Raw genomic sequence first — 18,767 nt, 5'->3', positions numbered from 1 at the left:
AACAAGATTATTTCAAAATATCAAATACATTTAATACACATTTTGAAACGAGCTCCGACTCGAAATTCTTATCAAACAAAATCACAAGTACAAATATATTTCTCAATAGTATTTTTGATTTTCAGAAATAATTGAGCTTATTTCTTATCGACAGTTTTCAAATCATTTTTCACCTACAATAAATACTTTTTCTTTTAGATTTTAATTACTCTTACATTGTACTTTTCTTCTCAATAAAATTAGTTTCTTCGGTAAGGGGTACTACATTTATGCACAGGATCCAAAAAATCCCGGAGACAAAAACAATTGCCTTGGTGATTGTTGATCGCTGGTAGTGGACTGTAAAATTTATTTTGAGAAATAGCTGAGGCTGACACAATTGTAGTTTTGCTTGGTTTTATTAAAGAACAATTATATTGTGTACATCATGCCGCCGCAGTCTTACTGTTTTTCGCGCTCGTCCCAGAGACCGCAGTATAAAACTGCAATCCCAGAGGCGTTGCCACAGGAAAAGTATAAATATATAAATTTGCATATGCACAGTAAAATACATACTCCCGGCGTTGAAATTGATAGATTTCAAAAATATTTACCAATAAAATTATCAGTAAAATACCATAAAATGCACAGAAGTAAATTGAACAGATATAATACTCAATTACAATCAAAACATTTAAACATGAAAACATGTATACACAATAAAGCAAATATACTTTACACTGAACTCTTTCGATTTGATTTCTGATTATTAAAAGGTCTTCGTAAGTAAAATTCAATTTGCCCATTGCGCGTTTTAAATGAAATTTAATTGATTTGACACCATATTGAGATTTAGATGGAGTAAAATTCCATTTGATTATTTCAAAGCAAATAAATTTTGATGAAGTCTCATCTGGTTGGCTTACTGAATTGTGCAAATGATAGAGTTCGTTGTGAGCACCGATATAGGTTTTTGCGTTATCGCTAAATAAACTAGCACATTTTCCCAGACAAGGCATAAATCTCTTTAGCAAAGCAATAAACGAATCAGATGCTAAAGCCGACACGATTTCAAAATGAACAGCACGGGTTGATAAACATACAAATATTGCAATAAAGATTTTTTGTAATGCTCCTTTACGTTGATTTTTATTTTTAATATAAAATGGACCTGCGAAGTCAGTGCCAGTATTCAAAAAGGGAAATGTTTGTTGGCAGCGTTCAGGCGGAAGGTCTCCCATTTTCTGTTCTAAAAATCGTGGTTTGTATTTTGAACAAATCACACACTCATGTACAATTTTCCGGGCGAGATCTCTTCCATGAATTATCCAAAATTTTAATCTAGATTCATGCAATAGTGCTTGCGCACCAAGATGGCAATTTTTTAGATGTAAATCTAACAAAATGAGTTGATAATTTATGATTTTTAGGCAATGCTATTGGATGCTTTGCATCAAAGGGTAATTGAGAATTTGACAAACGACCTCCGACTCTTATGACATTTGAATTTTTATCGAAAAAAGGTAACAAAAATTTTAATTTACTTGACAATTTTACTGGTTTTTCCGAACTTAGCTGCTGAAAGTCATCACTAAGACCTTCCTGTTGAACAAACGATGAACGTTTTAACTCACTGGCAGTGACCTCATCAGCTGTTAGAGGTCCAATCTTCCTTACTTTATTCTGGCAGTTGTAAATGAACCTAAGAATATAACTAAATACATTAATTAATTTTTGATAGTTATTACTCAAATTCAGGAAATTTACCAACAAATCATTTTCTGTAGCAGTTAAGACAGTCTCATGAGTATCCTTCACTTCACTGTAATATAAAACTTGATTAAGATCGTTTAGTTCAAATGAATGTCCATGTGACTGAGGTTGTTTTAAAATTTCTGGTCCTTCCCACCACTGTTTATTTGTCAAGAGAACATCTGCATCTTGTCCACGAGAGATAATATCCGCTATATTATCTTTAGAAGAGGTATGTCGCCACTGGTAATTTTGATTCATCGTTTGAATTACCTTCACTCTATTGGAAACGAACGGCTTTAACTTCTCCGCTGGGGTTTTAATCCAGGCAAGAACAATGGTCGAGTCACTATACAAATAAATATTATCTATTGGCAACTGCAATATGGGTATAATCTTGGATGTAAGTCGCGCTAAAAGCAGAGCTGATGACAACTCCAAACGAGGTATTGTTAAGGTTTTTAGAGGAGATACCTTTGATTTACTACACAAGAGACTCGTTTTTATGTATCCAAACGCATCTGTCGATTTCAAGTAGATAACTGCCCCAAAAGCTTGTTTTGAAGCATCAGCAAATCCATGTAGCTGAATAGTAATTGCTTTAGGAAGAAGACTGTACCTGGGAATTTGCACTTGATTTATAACTGGAAGTTGTTTCAAAAAGCTCAACCACTCCTTAGGGGGATAAGGATCCGACCAGTTGAGTAACAACACCCAAAGTCTCTGATGGAACATTTTATCCTTCGAAATGAATGGTTGTATTGGACCCTGGGGTTCGAAAATTCTAGAAATCGCAAAAGGAACTTCACCTTTCGTGTAATTTTCCTTGAGATTCACAGTCACCTTAAATGTAAAATAATCCGAACTTGAACGCAACATTTCCAATGTCTTTCCAGTCATTTCTTGAGGCGTTAACGAATGTTCACAGTTTGTGTGTAGTAAGTCGGGATGGTTAGACATCGATTTATTGAGTTCCATTTCTTCTTTATGCAAAACTTGAATGAGATCAGACTGTTGGAACTTTGCCTGATCCAAAATTTCCGAAGCTGACAGAACGTCATTGACACAAACGTCCCCGCGTGCAACTTCACATGCATCGGGAAAATCTTGATGTCCTTCATCTATCAAAGTCCCTCGAGTACGAGTGGCAAGAAATGGCGAATATCTCTCTGCGACATCTCTGGAGCTTTTCAAATTGCTTAATGACCTACTCTTTTCCTCTATTGGAAGTTTTACTATATCTCTACCAGAATCATCGCGTTTAGCCGTTTTACTGAAATATTCCTCGCTATACAACTCTTTAATAGAAACATTCTGATTTACCCCACTATTTTCAGGTTTCTGACCTTGAAGCACACTGACGAGTGACGCTTCTTGTTTGTACGAAAATTCTTTTATCGCGGAAAACGAATTGTTAACATTTACATTTGAAGGTACTGAATTACTGTCATTTTTGTCTTTTTCATAATGTAGCAATGTATTATGCCTTTTAAAGCGTACCGAGCATTTGAATGTTGAACGACACTCAGACTTGTGTTGCCTTAAGCAATTTCTACACAATTTGTGATTCTTTACAAATTCTAAGCGCTGAGAAATATTTAAATTGTTGAATTGGTTACACTTAAATAAAGAATGTTGTTCATTACACATAAAGCAAAGTTTAATGTTCTTATCGGCATTAATAAATAAATTTCTGGGTTTTGACATAGGATTTTGAAACCCTTTTACATTTTTGTTAGAAATACTCGTATTTAATTGATCAAGCACATTAGATCTGTTATCTATAAATTGTAATAATTCATGTAATGACGGAATTTCTTTAGTAGCTACAGATAATTCGTATGCCTTTCTAGAATCTTTGTCTAACTTTTGAAGAACAATGTTCGTTATTATCGCATTTGAAAGATCATTACATTCTAAATTAAGCGCTTTTAAGCCTCTTAAATTCTTTTTAACTTTATCAGATAAATTTCTCAATAATTTTGAATTTTCGAAATTTATTTTTTCTAATCCTAATATTTCCTGAATATGGAGATCCACTATTGTACGTTTATTTTCGTACCTAGCCTCCAATGCACTAAACAAGGATTTAAACGTGTCCTCACTAGTTTCTAACATTTTTGCTTCACCTTGTAAGGCAGCTTTTAAATAGAATAATATTTGAGTTTCTGAAATGTTTTCATTAGCAGAAATCATGGATTGAAACTGACCCTTAAAGTTAGCAAATTCTTCAATTCTACCGCTAAATTTAGGTAACGGGATAGTAGGCAATTTGGCAGCCAAATCAAACTTTAATGAATTGTTAGCGTTAAAGTCTTCAGTTTTAGACTTATCCGTTTTATCAGTAAACCCGGTAAGGAAATATTTAATGTTTACCTCCAGAGTGTCGCAGATAGAGTCCAATTCCATGAAGACTTCATCACACTCGAATTCTTCTTTTTCATCCAACTTTAACTCACCGTATAACTCGAAGAGCCTTTTCAATTCTTGTTTTAATTCCAAGATATCACGTAATTTACTTTCGCATTCAACTTTAGTCTTCTCACACAATTCTTTATCTTTCTCATCAAATTTAGTTATAATCGTGAGTTTTGCTTTTACGCGTCCCCTTAATCTGTTCAACTCAGCTTTATTATATGTTTTAGCCATATTATTATCCGGCTGCTGGACCATATGTTGATCGCTGGTAGTGGACTGTAAAACTTATTTTGAGAAATAGCTGAGGCTGACACAATTGTAGTTTTGCTTGGTTTTATTAAAGAACAATTATATTGTGTACATCATGCCGCCGCAGTCTTACTGTTTTTCGCGCTCGTCCCAGAGACCGCAGTATAAAACTGCAATCCCAGAGGCGTTGCCACAGGAAAAGTATAAATATATAAATTTGCATATGCACAGTAAAATACAGTGATAAGTTCTTACTTACACTGAATTTTTCCATAACCTCTAAAAAAAATATTTTGTCTTGCGCATTTTGTTCCTGATTTAACATTTTTGTCGGTGTCTTTGTGTTATTACTGTGAAGGTCTAAAATCAGCTTAATATCGAGATAAACCATTGAACATCAACATTAGCTTGCCAAAGACATCGGCGACTGACCGAATATTACTGGCGAAAAATCGACATTCTCAAAATTTAGTCTTCCAGGGTAACATACACATGTATTGAAAATATTCATTTTCAGACAATATCTTTTCAAACAACTTTCATCCAAATGCTACTTAGCACAGTTTCAGGGGTGCCTTGTGATCCAAAATTTCCAAAACTTTGGGTTGCCATTTCTAAAAGTTTTGGGCTGACAAAACATTTTAAAACTTTAAAATTAAAAAAAATCAATAAAAATGGTTTTTTCACAGATTTTAATAATTTTTGTTTAAAATTTTGAAACGTTTTACGGAGGGGGGGGGGGTTGAACTTCCTCATAGTTTCCGAAAATTCCACACTCTCTTCAGAAAATTTTACTTGAATCCACTATCACTCCTGCATAGCTCTTAAAAGACGACTTCTCGTTCTGATGTGCAGCATTCTTTGGCATCTAAACCAAGTGTCATAACCAGTGCTAAACCATCACCAAACTTTTAGAAAACACCATTATCAATACAACCTTGTTTTACCAAGAGCTTGAAGCTCCAGAGGCTAAGAATCTGTTGATATTAAAATGTTCTTGGTTTTTCAGCTAAGAGTATGCATGTCGCATTTACGTGAGCAACGTAAATAAAGCACGAATTATCAAGAAAATAAGGCAGTTCTTTTTTTGCGTTGAGCTTTTTTGTACTGATGAAGAGGCTCCACTATGTACTTGAAATAGCTGTGGGCTGCTTTTTTTTATGGTTTATCTACGTTGATTTTTTACTTCAATCATATTTTAGTACAAAGTTTATATGACCACTTTTCATTATCTAAACAGATGTAAAACGTTTTTTTGGTAGGGCGCAGAACTCTCCTATCCGTTCGATGATTTTTGTTAAAACTTTTTTTGAAGCGCATCTCATGCGATTTCTAACGCACAGAAGGCATTACAATTTCTTTTTCGCGTACGGGTTTTTTTTCCTATTTCTGTACATTGCTCCTTCGGTGATACTTAATTTTAAATAAATATTTCTCAACTGTATTTTCTTCAATACAAAACCCGTAACACACGCAAAATTATAATCAGATGTCATCATGGTAAGTTCAATCGCAAAAAATTCTATCTGGAATAACTTTATTTATTTATTTTCTCGTCAGTCCAATCCGTATTCAAATACTGGAGTCGCCGTTGAATCGTTTCAATGCATTAAATTGTAGAATACAATAAACAACCAGAACTAAGAACAAATCGTCCTATTATAAATATAATGGGGCAATCTTTTAAACAAGTTAAAACGCCATGTCGCCATCAGCATCAACATAAAGAATCACACTCGAGAAAAAAGTGCGCATTTGTAGGGCCGCTGGTTTGTGGCGATACCACCAATATCTCTTGTTATTACATGACGTTATCTGCTTTAAGAATTTACAATAACTAAAACATCGTTTACATTATTAATTTTAATAAAATTTACTTCCGGTGAACGATTTTTGGACACATAATGTCCTGTAAGGTATGTAATAAAATAAAAACATATTTGAAAGTTCATGATTGCAGTTGTCACTTCACACATATTTTCGCCACGACCGATCAAAATTTCAGTAAATAAATATGTTTCAGTGTACTCCCCTTAGTTGATATATCCACTTAAGCGTCGACTTCAATTAGTCAAAAGGTGACATATTTCACGATTCCCTTCCGCGACAGATCTGGTGGCATTTATTTCACCTTTCCAAAACTACCAACTCAGCAATATTATTGTCCCCCTTTATTAATAGACAGTTTCTTCACTTTACTTGACAAAAACCGATAACTTGCTACTATTTTGCTGAGTAAGATAAGATATTTTTTACTGTTGGGCAATTCCACGGGAAACTGACTGACATTTTTAAAGAAAAATAATAAGTATTTTGAAACTTTCAACATACTTTTGTTCAAACAATCTCCCCCCCCCCCAATTATAATCTTATCCCATTAATGTATTTTTTAGGTGAACTTAAAGGTATAATTGAATTCGAAATCTATTTTGGATGATTTTTTTTAAGTTAAAAAACATGGTAACTGGCTGACATTTTGAAAAATAGCATGTCAGTCAGTTACCATGCTTTTAACATTTTTTTAAAAATCATCCAAAATATATTTTTAGAATTACGCCATTTAGCTGAAAATACAATAATTCAGGAGAAAATTCCGTTTGTACAGCGTATATTTTCCGTTGAATATTACAAAATACATACTATTTTGCTTTGAAAATGTCCCCACCCCCCGTGTAATTACCCTGTTATTATTTTATTTCGTTGCGTTTGTTGAAGAAATTGTGGTAAGTGTTTTCAGTTTTTTTCATTTTCACATCAGTTTAGTGTTGGTTGTGGATGGCTGCTTTACGAAACCATGCCTTATAAGCAAGGCGGGTTTTTTTGAATTTTTTTTCTTTAAACTTGTAAGTAACCATCGTGAAAGATAATACATATGCACGCATGTTACTCAAGAAGTGCACTTAAAGGTTAATAAATACACATCGCTTGGATTGCATGAAATGGATATTTCTTCAAACAGTATTTTGTGCTTCAAACACGGATCTACTGTTTTATTTATTATCGAAAGAATTGTTTTAAAAAAGCATGATAACTTCATCTATTATTCCTTCATTCATTTTTCCACAAAATAAGTAGCTGCTTTGCCCGGCGTTGCACAGTCAACCTCAAAAATAAATGTTGTGTCAAGTGAGGCATGTTCAGCAATCAGGTTTTAAAAAGCTGAATTTTCCATTAATGTGTAGAAAAGAGCAATTTTATGAGTCAAAATTTAAATTTAGACCTTTTAGGGTTTTTTTTTATCTCAAAATTTCAGTTATTTTTATGTATTAACCAGCATCAGGCGCAATCTTTCCGCGTTAACAGCAGCAAGTATTATTGAATTAAAATTCGAAAATGTCAGAAAAATATCTAAAACTTAGACTAAAAGTAATTCTAAAACTAACGTACATCAGCTCTTGGAATCTTTTAAACCTATTCGCAACTCTAATAAACTATAGGGGGCGCTGCAGCCATCATCTAATGGCGGATGAAAAAGGTAAAACAAACAAATGCAGTAACTTATAACTTGCTTTGACGCTTAGTGAATGACTAATTTTTCAACGTGTTTGTGGGAAGCTTTCTTTTCTATTCTTCTGAAATTACATTACATCTCAAACTGTCTGAAGCTTGTAATTTTCCCCAAAGAAAACGCGTGGAATGGAATGTTTTACCTTTTTCTTTAGTATTGTTAGTCACCGCAGGGTAGCGTATTCGAGCTCTGGAGTTGCGCATTGCGTTCCACAAAAGCTAAAAAAACTAGTAGAAAGAGCAAACGATAGTTCAGAAAAATAAGCCCATTATTATTTTTGAATATATAAGAACGTTTTCACTCATTTTTACACAAATGAATGATTACGAAACAGATGTTATTATATTAAGACGGACAACCTTCACTCTCTTTCTTCAAAGTCATCATGCGGGTTACTTTTCACGAAAATATAATCTGCTAAGAACCAGAAATTCAGCTTTATTTAATTTCAAATCCGGGTCCAGAAACCGCAGGCGATACTTTAAAAATAAAGAAAAGCCTCATTATAAGGTATGAAATTAACTTAAACTCTTATTATCCCTCGAATTTCGGATATAGTTCGAATTGTGCTGCTCTCTTTCTTCAAAGTCATCATGCGGGTTACTTTTCACGAAAATATAATCTGCTAAGAACCAGAAATTCAGCTTTAATTAATTTCAAATCCGGGTCCAGAAACCGCAGGCGATACTTTAAAAATAAAGAAAAGCCTCATTATAGGGTATGAAATCAACTTAAACTCTTATTATCCCTCGAATTTCGGATATAGTTCGAATTGTGCAACTTTTTAAGGGTTTTAACATGCAGCAAACATCGAAAAATATGACTTTTTTTCGATAAGATACTCGCAAATTTATAAATTTCTTTAAAACTGGGAAAGAGTCCAAAAGGTGGTACCCCATGTTCTACTTTGCACGCCCGACATGGTGTACAAAATTCTACGATGACCGGTTATGTAGTTAAGGCATGAAAAATTTACAAACTATCTAATAAAACTCACTTTTGTATTTATAATATTAGCAAGGATTTTGTTATTTAAAATTTAATGTATTCGTATGCGTCACGTGTAGGACATCTAAAGTCAAACTCTTGTCATTTGCTGTGAATATGTTAAGATTTTCGCTCTGTTTATGTATCGATGACGAAACAAGTAGTAGACTTTGAAAGCTAACGTTCCAATGTGAAGGAAACATATCTCATTTCTTGATTAATAATAATTCAAACCGTTGAAAAAGTAGGAATTTTGTCCGCACGTGACAGTTCATATATTTCATTAAAAAGTAAAAATTTTAAAAGTTAATGACGAAATTTTTTGCTTAAGAAATCGCACTTACGTTAGTGATTTCTTAAACAACACATTTTTGTTCATTACCTTTTTAAAATATTATTTTTAAAGAAAACTTTGAGGCGTCATGTATGGGACAAATGACAGTTTTTCGAGGAGCGGCTCAAAATTTTTAAATTTCTGCCAAGAAGCAAAAGCTACAAAAATTACTAGTCCTGGCTAGTGAATAAAATAAATATAAACACGTAATTATATATTACTTAAAACATTCTAGGTTTTAACAAGTTGTATTCATTTCACCTAGAATTACTCCATGTAACGTCTTAATAGATTTAGTGAAAAGATTTTTCTCACGTTTTGCTAAACACCCCTCTTCCGAAATCGCTAGCTGCAAACATTTGCATTAGCTCAACATATACCTATCTATTAAAATACACAGATGTATTTGTAGGTAAAAGTCAAACATAGTAAACAAATGGCAGTGTAAATAATTTCAAAACAAATATATTCACCCAAAATTAACTTGCTAATAACGCATATTTTAACAAAGTCAGTCATAGTTGAAAAACAGCAGGAACCCGACATTTTAACAGTTCGCGAAGAAACAAAATCCACAATTCTTGTAATCACAATCAAACTTAACCTAGTCCTAATGTCAAACCCTGAAAAAAATAACACTAATAACTGAATTTTAAACGGCAATGAACCAAACGCATTCATTCACAGCGCTCAATTTGCATTTGTAATTCACTGTCTTAAGTTTCAGAAAGAACGGCGACTGAGCTTTCTTTTTTTACGAAATGAAAATTATAATTTCAATTTCTACTTTCAAGTGAATTAGCTACAGCCAGTGATAAATAACTAATTTTTACAGAGGCCTTTTTTTTTTCTTGGTAGCGATTAAAGCGCAAATGGCTTCCAATGAAAAATTTACATCGTTAAGTTCCCCCATTTTGAAGCGAACATGCAACTCTTGTGGAATGGTGATAGCCCAAGGAAGGAAAGATAAAGACTTCGACTCGGCGTGCACTTAAGTATGGATTTATTTTTTAATTAGTGCATCGAAAATTAAAAATCATAAAATGCTATACAAGCGTTGAATACTAATTAACATTTTATTAAATATTCAAGAACTTGTTTATTTTACACGTGCATAAATGTGCCCCCACAATGAACTGAACGTAATTTGCTTTTAATGTTCCATTTTTTAAAGACTCAAATGCACTGGAATTCTTTTGAGCTAAGATTAACCAACTCGGGTTAATGTATTGAGAACATTATGAAATAAAATTTAATGAGTACATTTTTTCGAAGAAATCAAGAAAAAAATATTTTTTCTTTTTCTTTTATTACATTTGAAAAAATTGCGACAAAAATTGACAACTGAATTTGACCAGAGGAGGTCTTTTTCTTATGAAGCAGTCCTGTTTTTACACTTAAAATTAAATAAGTCATATAAAAGATCAGTAAAGCCTTCAAGTGCGGGTTTATTTCCAGTTTACACGACGCCAATGATGGTACTATTTTGCCTATAGCTTATTTCATGGCAGTTATTGACCAACTCTTTCTCAAACGTTTACGTAAACTAATATTTCTTATTTACTCAAACGCTTTTAAAACTGCCAAAGAAAAGTAAAAATTGTATATCAGATTTTCATTTCATTGTAGGCAAAAAGTTATATTTCCTAATATAGTAAATTTAATCTCAAAGAGACAGTGCTATTTTCTTCTGATTCTTTTCTTTTAAGCTCAACTAAGTAAATTATTATGCAAACAACGATTTTTTTTTACGTTACTTATTTGATTTTATTAGCGTTTTACGTTTCATAACGGAATATTTCTGCTGTTATCTGCATTTAATGACGAAATATTTCTGATGTTTTCTACCTAAAGGCTATTTTCTATATCTTAGATTCCAACCCCCCCCCCTTTTTTTTTTTTGAAAAAAAACCACTTGCCTCTCCCCTTTTTCCTAGAGCCCCTACACGCTTTCCAAAGCATTTTGTGGATAAGTGAAATGATCCCATGCTATTCCTTTTTCCCACTTTATTAAAATGGTACACTCTGCAATTTCTCGTAGGTAGAATTTAAATTTGCATTTTTTAAAATCTTTTGTGGTGAAAAAGTTTGTCCGCGTGCCTTCTTTAAAAAGTCAGGGTTTGTTCCTATTTCGAGGAAGTATTTCGGATCCTTTTCCCAGAGAAGACTTACTGGGCTGCTAAATTGTCAATTCTAACCTTAGAGCAAACATTCAGTATAACACAGGATTGATTTAGTCGAAAACATGAAATAGTTTTTTGTTTGATTATCAAATGCCGTTTCGTCGCTCGGAACAGATTAAGTTCAGACTTTTTTTCACCGTACTGACCTATTGTTGCGGCTAAATAGTCAGTTACAACCTTCCAGTAGACGTTGAATATAGTACAGAACCGCTTTCCAATGGCCAACATGAAACAGGCTTTTTTTCTGAATTTAACACATTTCCGTCACGTGTGACAGATAAACGTCTGTTAGTTACTTCCAAATTTCAATAGAGTTAGAATACTAGTTATCGATTTTTTGGCGATAATTTTGTACAAGTCATATTGACATAATTAAGAAGCGCCAAGAGTTGCCGTGTGGCAATAAAGAAAGTAATGTTCTTGCAATTCCTAAACGAAATTCGCCCACCACCTCTGCTAAAACCATAAAATCGCAAGAGCTTTGGAAAAAATGACAAAATGGTAACATTTTGAGTTAATTTTTTTTCTTATTGCATACTTTTTTTTTCTTGGTCCATATAACATATATCGCCAAGTTTCAATGACATACATTTATTCGAACGATTACTACGTAGGTTTAAACGGGGTAACTTTAATTATAACCTCCAAGTAAATTTTTGAGCAGGGTACTTTATACACTACTCACTAGTAGGCACTAGTATATTGTACGCTAGTAGAACTATAAATGCACGTGAAATTTACCAAGGGTTCCATTGTGTCATAAATAAAAGATTGCGTTCACGAGAAAAATAAACTTGATTTAAACAATGAAATGCGCCAGTTGGCGACCTAAATCACGTGTTTGCTTTAGAACAAGTGCTAATTGGTGTCAAACAGACGGCGAATGCGAAAGCTATTGATTGACTTATTTTTATTCCAGGGAGAATCCTCAAAACTGACCCATGTTTGGCAAACCTTCTGGCAACTTGTTTGCTTACGTTCAGTCTATCTTTCCCGCGAAGAGACTGTAGTTGATAAAATTTCATACCACACTTGAATCTCAAGTAAACAATTGATTATCAAGCCATTTATTGATATTCCTAACCCTCACCTAGATACATATACAGGGAGAAGGATTTTTCTAAACCATTTCCACTAATTTACTCGCATCCTAAACAAAAGTTTTGCAGATTTTAATAATACACTCCAAATTGCAGTCATTCATTAAAAAAGGTAGGGCTTCAATCAATCCTTGAAGTGATAAAAAAAATCCCTAATGAGCATTTACAAAGTATTATTCCAGGTTCATTTACATTCGTAATCAAGGTAATAAATTTAAGAAAAGACATTCACTACTTTTTACTCAGAAAGTGAAAATTACTATTTCAATTTAGACTTTCAATTTAATCCACTGCAGACATAGTAATAAATGACCATCTAATTTTAGCTTATTTCTTTTCTTATCTTCTGCAGCTATTAAAGCACTAAATGCCTCTAGTGAAAAATTAGCATCGTTAAATTTCCTCATTGTGAAAGAGAGAAAAAAAAACATGATGTTCCTATTATAAAAGGGCGTTAAATCTTAGGAAAGAGGCATTATCTTTGTAGTGCATGCTAAGCAAAAATGAATTTTTAATTGTTTCTACCGAGTTAAAAGAAAATTAAAACCCTCACAGATAATATCTAAAAACTGAAAAGGTAAAAAACTAGAAATTATGCTATCCGAATATTTTTTAATTCAAAAATTCAAATGCCTACTATTTATTACATTCTTTAAAAAAATTTGGCGATATTTCATGTGAAGCTCGCCCTTAGCTTAGTTCATCAGACAAAAGAAATGTTCACTGCTGGAGGAATTCCTATTATACCTTGTTCATTTGGTTATGACTCAAATCGACTTCACAATAGAAGTGAAACAATATAGATATACAGATAGATACATTTTCCTCTCACTCAGATCTAAAACTGCAAAGTAACTGGTTTCAACCAATTTCGTCATGCAAAATATTACTGAAAACATTTAGTTATGAACCTCTCCTTCCCTGATCTTTTCGATGCACAATTTAGGTGTTTACATTTATCCCACAAATACTGCATTCCAGGTCAGTAGAAACAACTAAGCTTTTCATTTTTCCTGTCATTTTGGAAAATTAAATTTTATTGTAAGTCACACTTATGTGTGTTATTTGTTTAAACTCGACATTATTTTCTTTTAAATTTAATTTGGACACAGCGGAGGATTCAGCAGGTCGCAACCACGGCTTCGGAGTCGACGGAAAAAGACCAACCCTGACAATTTTACAGTCTTTGACTCTGACCTCGACAATGTTACCCCAAAATAAGTCTGACTTCAATACCGCAAGTATTAACAGAGTTGCTGGCTTTGAAGGGAAAAGACAGAATCCGACACTTGGAATTTTAAATCATCGAGTCCTTACTCCGACTCCTTTATTCCAAAATCAGACCGAATCTGCTGCCTTGGACGCAACAAGGTATGGGTCACAGGTTGAGTACCACTGTAAAACTTCTTGAGCCTCTACATCATGATTCTGTAAATCCCGGTTATTGACCTACATTAACCTCATGGGTAAGAAAATCACTGTTTTTATTTACCCCTCAGTCCCTGGGAGAAAAGGAAATTAGATTTCATTCCCTATAAAAGTCAAAAGGTCAAATGGTTCACACCCAGTTACTTTCTGCGGGTATCGTCCTGGTCACAATACACAAGCGTTTGTCTCCGAGCTCATTCAAAAGAAAAAGGGTGATCTAAAGTTAAAGCATTGAAACTTGTCTTATCTCAACTGAACCTATTTGTTAAAAAAACTAATAAAATACGACCAAAGGTTTTATTTTCCGATTTCTAAAAACAATACAATGTGTGTAAATTCTTTATTTCGATTTTCCTCTAAATAATCAAGAAAATAACAAACGTACTACATAAAAGGAAATAGATGTCAATTCGAGAAAGGACGATCAATCCTCTTGAAGCAATCAACAGTGGATATCTATTTACATTGCCCACTTGCAAAACGTCTTTGTTTCTCTCTATAAATCCACTATTAGTATCCCTTTCGCACAGAATTGAGATAATTGGAAAATTTAAACATTTGAAGTGAAAGAAGCAATTAGCAAAATGTAAGAAAATGGCAAATGAGAACAGATTCATCTCAAAGCGAACAAAGGATAAAAATTCTTGCATCATTACCTAAGGCGCTAGTTTATCATTTATTTTAAACAAAACGCGAGCTAATCCGCTTTCAATGTGAGAGTGTTAATGAATTACCATCGAAATATTTTCAAACTAAATATTAATCACATTAAAACGGATTTTCAGTTCCTTTATTTTTAAGGGTGACTTATTATTTACAGTGAGGTCCTTAAAATATCAATTACTTTTTAAACAATTAAGGTGTCTCTTCTTAAAAAAACAAGCATTGAAATAAATGTTTTTAAAAATTTGGAATTTTGCATTCTGAATAGATTTTAGTAACACGAGATCGAGCAGATTTCAATTCGAACTTGTACTTAAACTAATGAAGCAAAGCTTCCATAATTAGATCAAAATCATTAAGAAATCATTAGCTAAAACTAGAATAATGACAGTTATTCTAATTTTAGCTAATCATTTTTTTCTGGTAAATCTTCTTAAAATGTATTTATTTCTTTAAACTAAAATTCTCATTAATTTTCATTCAAATCCTGCAATCAGAAAGTTCTAGGTACAAAGTATGAAACATGGAATTTTAATAATAGAGCTAAGCCCGTTATTTAGGAGAGGAGGGGAGGTTAAACCCCTTCATCCGGCTTTGAAAAAATACTTTTTTTTACATAAAAGGGAACGTTTTTCTGTCGTTTCCAAATAAAATTAGCAATTGATTTACACCCTTTTTCCTCCTCCCTCTTCAGAAAAACTCGAAATGATGGACATGAACAATAGAGTGGTAGTTGTTGCTTCAATAAACCACACATATGTATCAGCTTTGTGAATAAATACTTCACTTTTAATATACTCACTACTTCATCCATTGAATTTTCACGCATGCGCAACTTACAGATAGCATGACGTCATAAACTGATTCGCATAGTGCTATTCTAAAAGATTAAAACTTATTTAAATTGGTCAAGACTATCGATCTTTAGTGCACACGTAATCATGATTGATGATAAAAGAGTTAAAAAGAGTAAATTTTTGGTCTCTCTGCAGCTATTATAATCGATTTTTGCTCACAGTAGTGCATCGCTTTAATTAAGCTCTCAGTCTTTAATTAAGAAAGATGTTTCAATGTTTAAACATTAAAACCCAAAACGCTCGTTGGATCTTGGTTCATTTCTTATTGCTCATTAAGAAGCTGAAATGTATTAGGAAAATTCGAAATGCTGAATCGTTAATCATAATGGAGTCCATATCGGAGTGCAGGTAATTTTATTTATAATGCACAAAGCTGACAAATTTATTTTAGACAAATGGAACACTACTCACGAGAAAAACGTGTTAATGGAAGATTTTGCTCTGACATACTTAAAACATTAACCCCAAACTCATGACATGTATGCGTCGGCAAAATCAACTTGAAGTGTAAATGAATTTATTAACACACTCCTGTAATCCAATCGTGCAACTTGTTTCAAATTCGCATACTGGTAACTTGAGAAGAATACAGTGCCAGAAAAACACGAATACCTTACCCCAAGTAACACTATTTTAAACTTTACGATTTTTTAGCAATTCATTTGCAAAGGAATTTAATTCATATATTGTTCAAAAAGAAAATATATCCAGTTATGTGCTGACCAAAACTCGCTTTTGGATCAATCTTGGGAGCAGGAAAATGGTGAGTTTGGAGCAGCAAAACGGTGAATTTGGAGCAGTCTGGAGCAGTAAAATTGCAAATTTGGAGCAGCTTGCAGCAGCAAAAATTTTAATTTTACGTCAATTTAGAGCAACTATGTATATTTCACACACGGAAACACGTGTGACATGATAAATAATAAAAAAGGAGATTAAGGATGCAAAAACACCATAACTACAACTCCAAATTGAAACTCTGATTTTTTTTTCGTCTAATATTCTTTACAAAGGACAAATCCTGTCCTGCTCTACTTTTTTCTTACACTTTTCTTGATTTAAATTTAGTGCACAAGTTTACTTTGCTTAATACATCACTGCTAAAGATCACATTTAAGTTAGAATGCTTTGATACCTATTTTTAAATTTTTTTTGCTTTTATGTAACACATTAAAAGGCTTTTAAAAAAAGCACAAAAGAATGGTTGAATTTAAAAACCTTAATAAGTTACAAGTGAGTTTTAAAGAGCTATTAGATTCTTTTTTTCTCCTTTTGTTTGGTATGTTTAAGTTATTCACTTATATTTGACCGTTTCTTTTTTTTCTTGGCATATGTGTTTATATACTGAACTACTTGATTAACAGGTCTGTAGATCAAGCAAAGGCAACATTAAAACCTTTTATTTTTAACTGTTTGATATTTAATCAAAAAAATAATAATGAAATCACAATGAAAAAAAATGATTTCGAGAAATGATGTCACAGAAAAGGAATTTTTTTAAACACGCGTGAAAAAAATATGAAAAATGAGAAAAAAGAAAAAAATAAATATATAAAAATTTTAAGACATGCTAAGAATATGAAAAAAATGCTTGAATCTGAGAAACTTGAAATGTCCGCATATTCATTACCAGAGCATTAGAATTCCTAGATTTTTGCTATCTCAAGTGTGTCCAACCAAAACTAGAGATCAATTTTTCTGTCTGAAAAACAATATTAATTTTTACAGATGGCATTCACTTAAGTCAATTTGGATGCAACTAGGTTGACATTTTCAAGTGGACGTGGCAAGAAGACGAATTTACAAGTCCTCATGTACTGAAAACAAAAGGTAACGAAGGTTGAAAATAATGATCAGTGCAAAATTTTTCTATTCAAAGGAACAGAATCACATAAAAAATTAAAACGATCGAGTTTTACAAATGCGGATGTAATCGAATTTTGAAATGCGCAAAAAGTTGGGACTAAGCCAAAAAATCGTAAAAACGAGCTCCAAATGCATAAACTTGATGATATTCTGCCAAATATGCTAAAGGAACTGCAACATTAAATGCAAAATTACAGTTTTGGCGCAAGTTTGTCCAATTTTCGCGCAGAAAAGTCCATTTGGCGGTCTTTTAAAGCAGTTTGGAGCACGATCGGCAATTGGCGCAGTTTGGCGCAATTGGTGCAGCTGGCATAATGGCTGGCAAATCTGCCTTTTGAATGATAACATAGGGCGTTATGAAAACGGGGAAAAGTTCGGAATTGAAGCAGTGAGAAGCAAAGGGATGTAAGTGACAAAATTAAAAATTTGGAGATAACCCGCACAAATGGTAGGTGAACCTCTCCTCTGTCTTGGGGCAAGAGATATTATTAGTAGCCCTAGTAGGTGCTGCTATACCACCATGATCCAAAACAACGTTTCAATGAATGCCTTAGGACTTAATCTTTAAACTCGTTTTACTTAAAACTTGAAACATTTCTACTTACATCCCTTTGCTTCTCACTGCCTCAATTGTAATGGAGACACTTGAAAGATTCACTTTGTTTTGTAGTGTCAAACAACACGGTAACAATGAACACAATATATATGTTATTTAGTATTAAAGTATTTCCAAATGTGTTATATAAATGTTAAAATAAAGAGTTTTAAAAATAGGCAAAGTTGTTCAAAATTATGATACGAAAACACTTGAAACGAATTCACTTTTTCTGCACTGTCAAACACCCTATTACAAAAGAACACAAAACTAACTAGTCGTGATCTTCGGGGGTTACCTGTAGTTGCCAATTTTATGTTTTAGATCATGTTACTATAAACTAACTACCAATCGTAGCTGTAGTTTACAAGTAAAGTACATTTAAACCCAGCCAGTAGCAGATCTGTTCATTCCTGTCAAACATAAATGGTCAGACGTCTAAAATACATTTAGACGCAGTCTATAAGCAAGAGCAACTCATTCTTCTAGCTGACAGATACAACTTCAAAAAAATATATTTGATGAAAACTATTTTACTAAAACATCTGAAATATTTCCTTATCCTGAATGATGCTGTTAGATGATGAATTTACAACGTTTGTATTCATACTGAACAGCAGTTGAATACGGAAAAATAAAATGATTTGTCAATTTCAAAGAGCAGCACCAAGTAGTAACGACTTTCACTTGATTAGCTATGTCAAATTCTGTCAAGCCATTTCCGCAGTTGAAGATTTACTATTTTGTAAACACGTAAAAGATACCAGAAGCCGCTTTTGAGCTAAAAATAATTATCATAATGATAACTTCAACACAAAGTTCGCGCGGAAAGATCGTTTGAAAATTTACAG

This window comes from Uloborus diversus, chromosome 1 (genome assembly GCF_026930045.1).
Source record: "Uloborus diversus isolate 005 chromosome 1, Udiv.v.3.1, whole genome shotgun sequence".
In the NCBI taxonomy this organism is placed as follows: Eukaryota; Metazoa; Arthropoda; class Arachnida; order Araneae; family Uloboridae; genus Uloborus; species Uloborus diversus.
Note: the sequence above shows the minus strand (reverse complement) of the source record.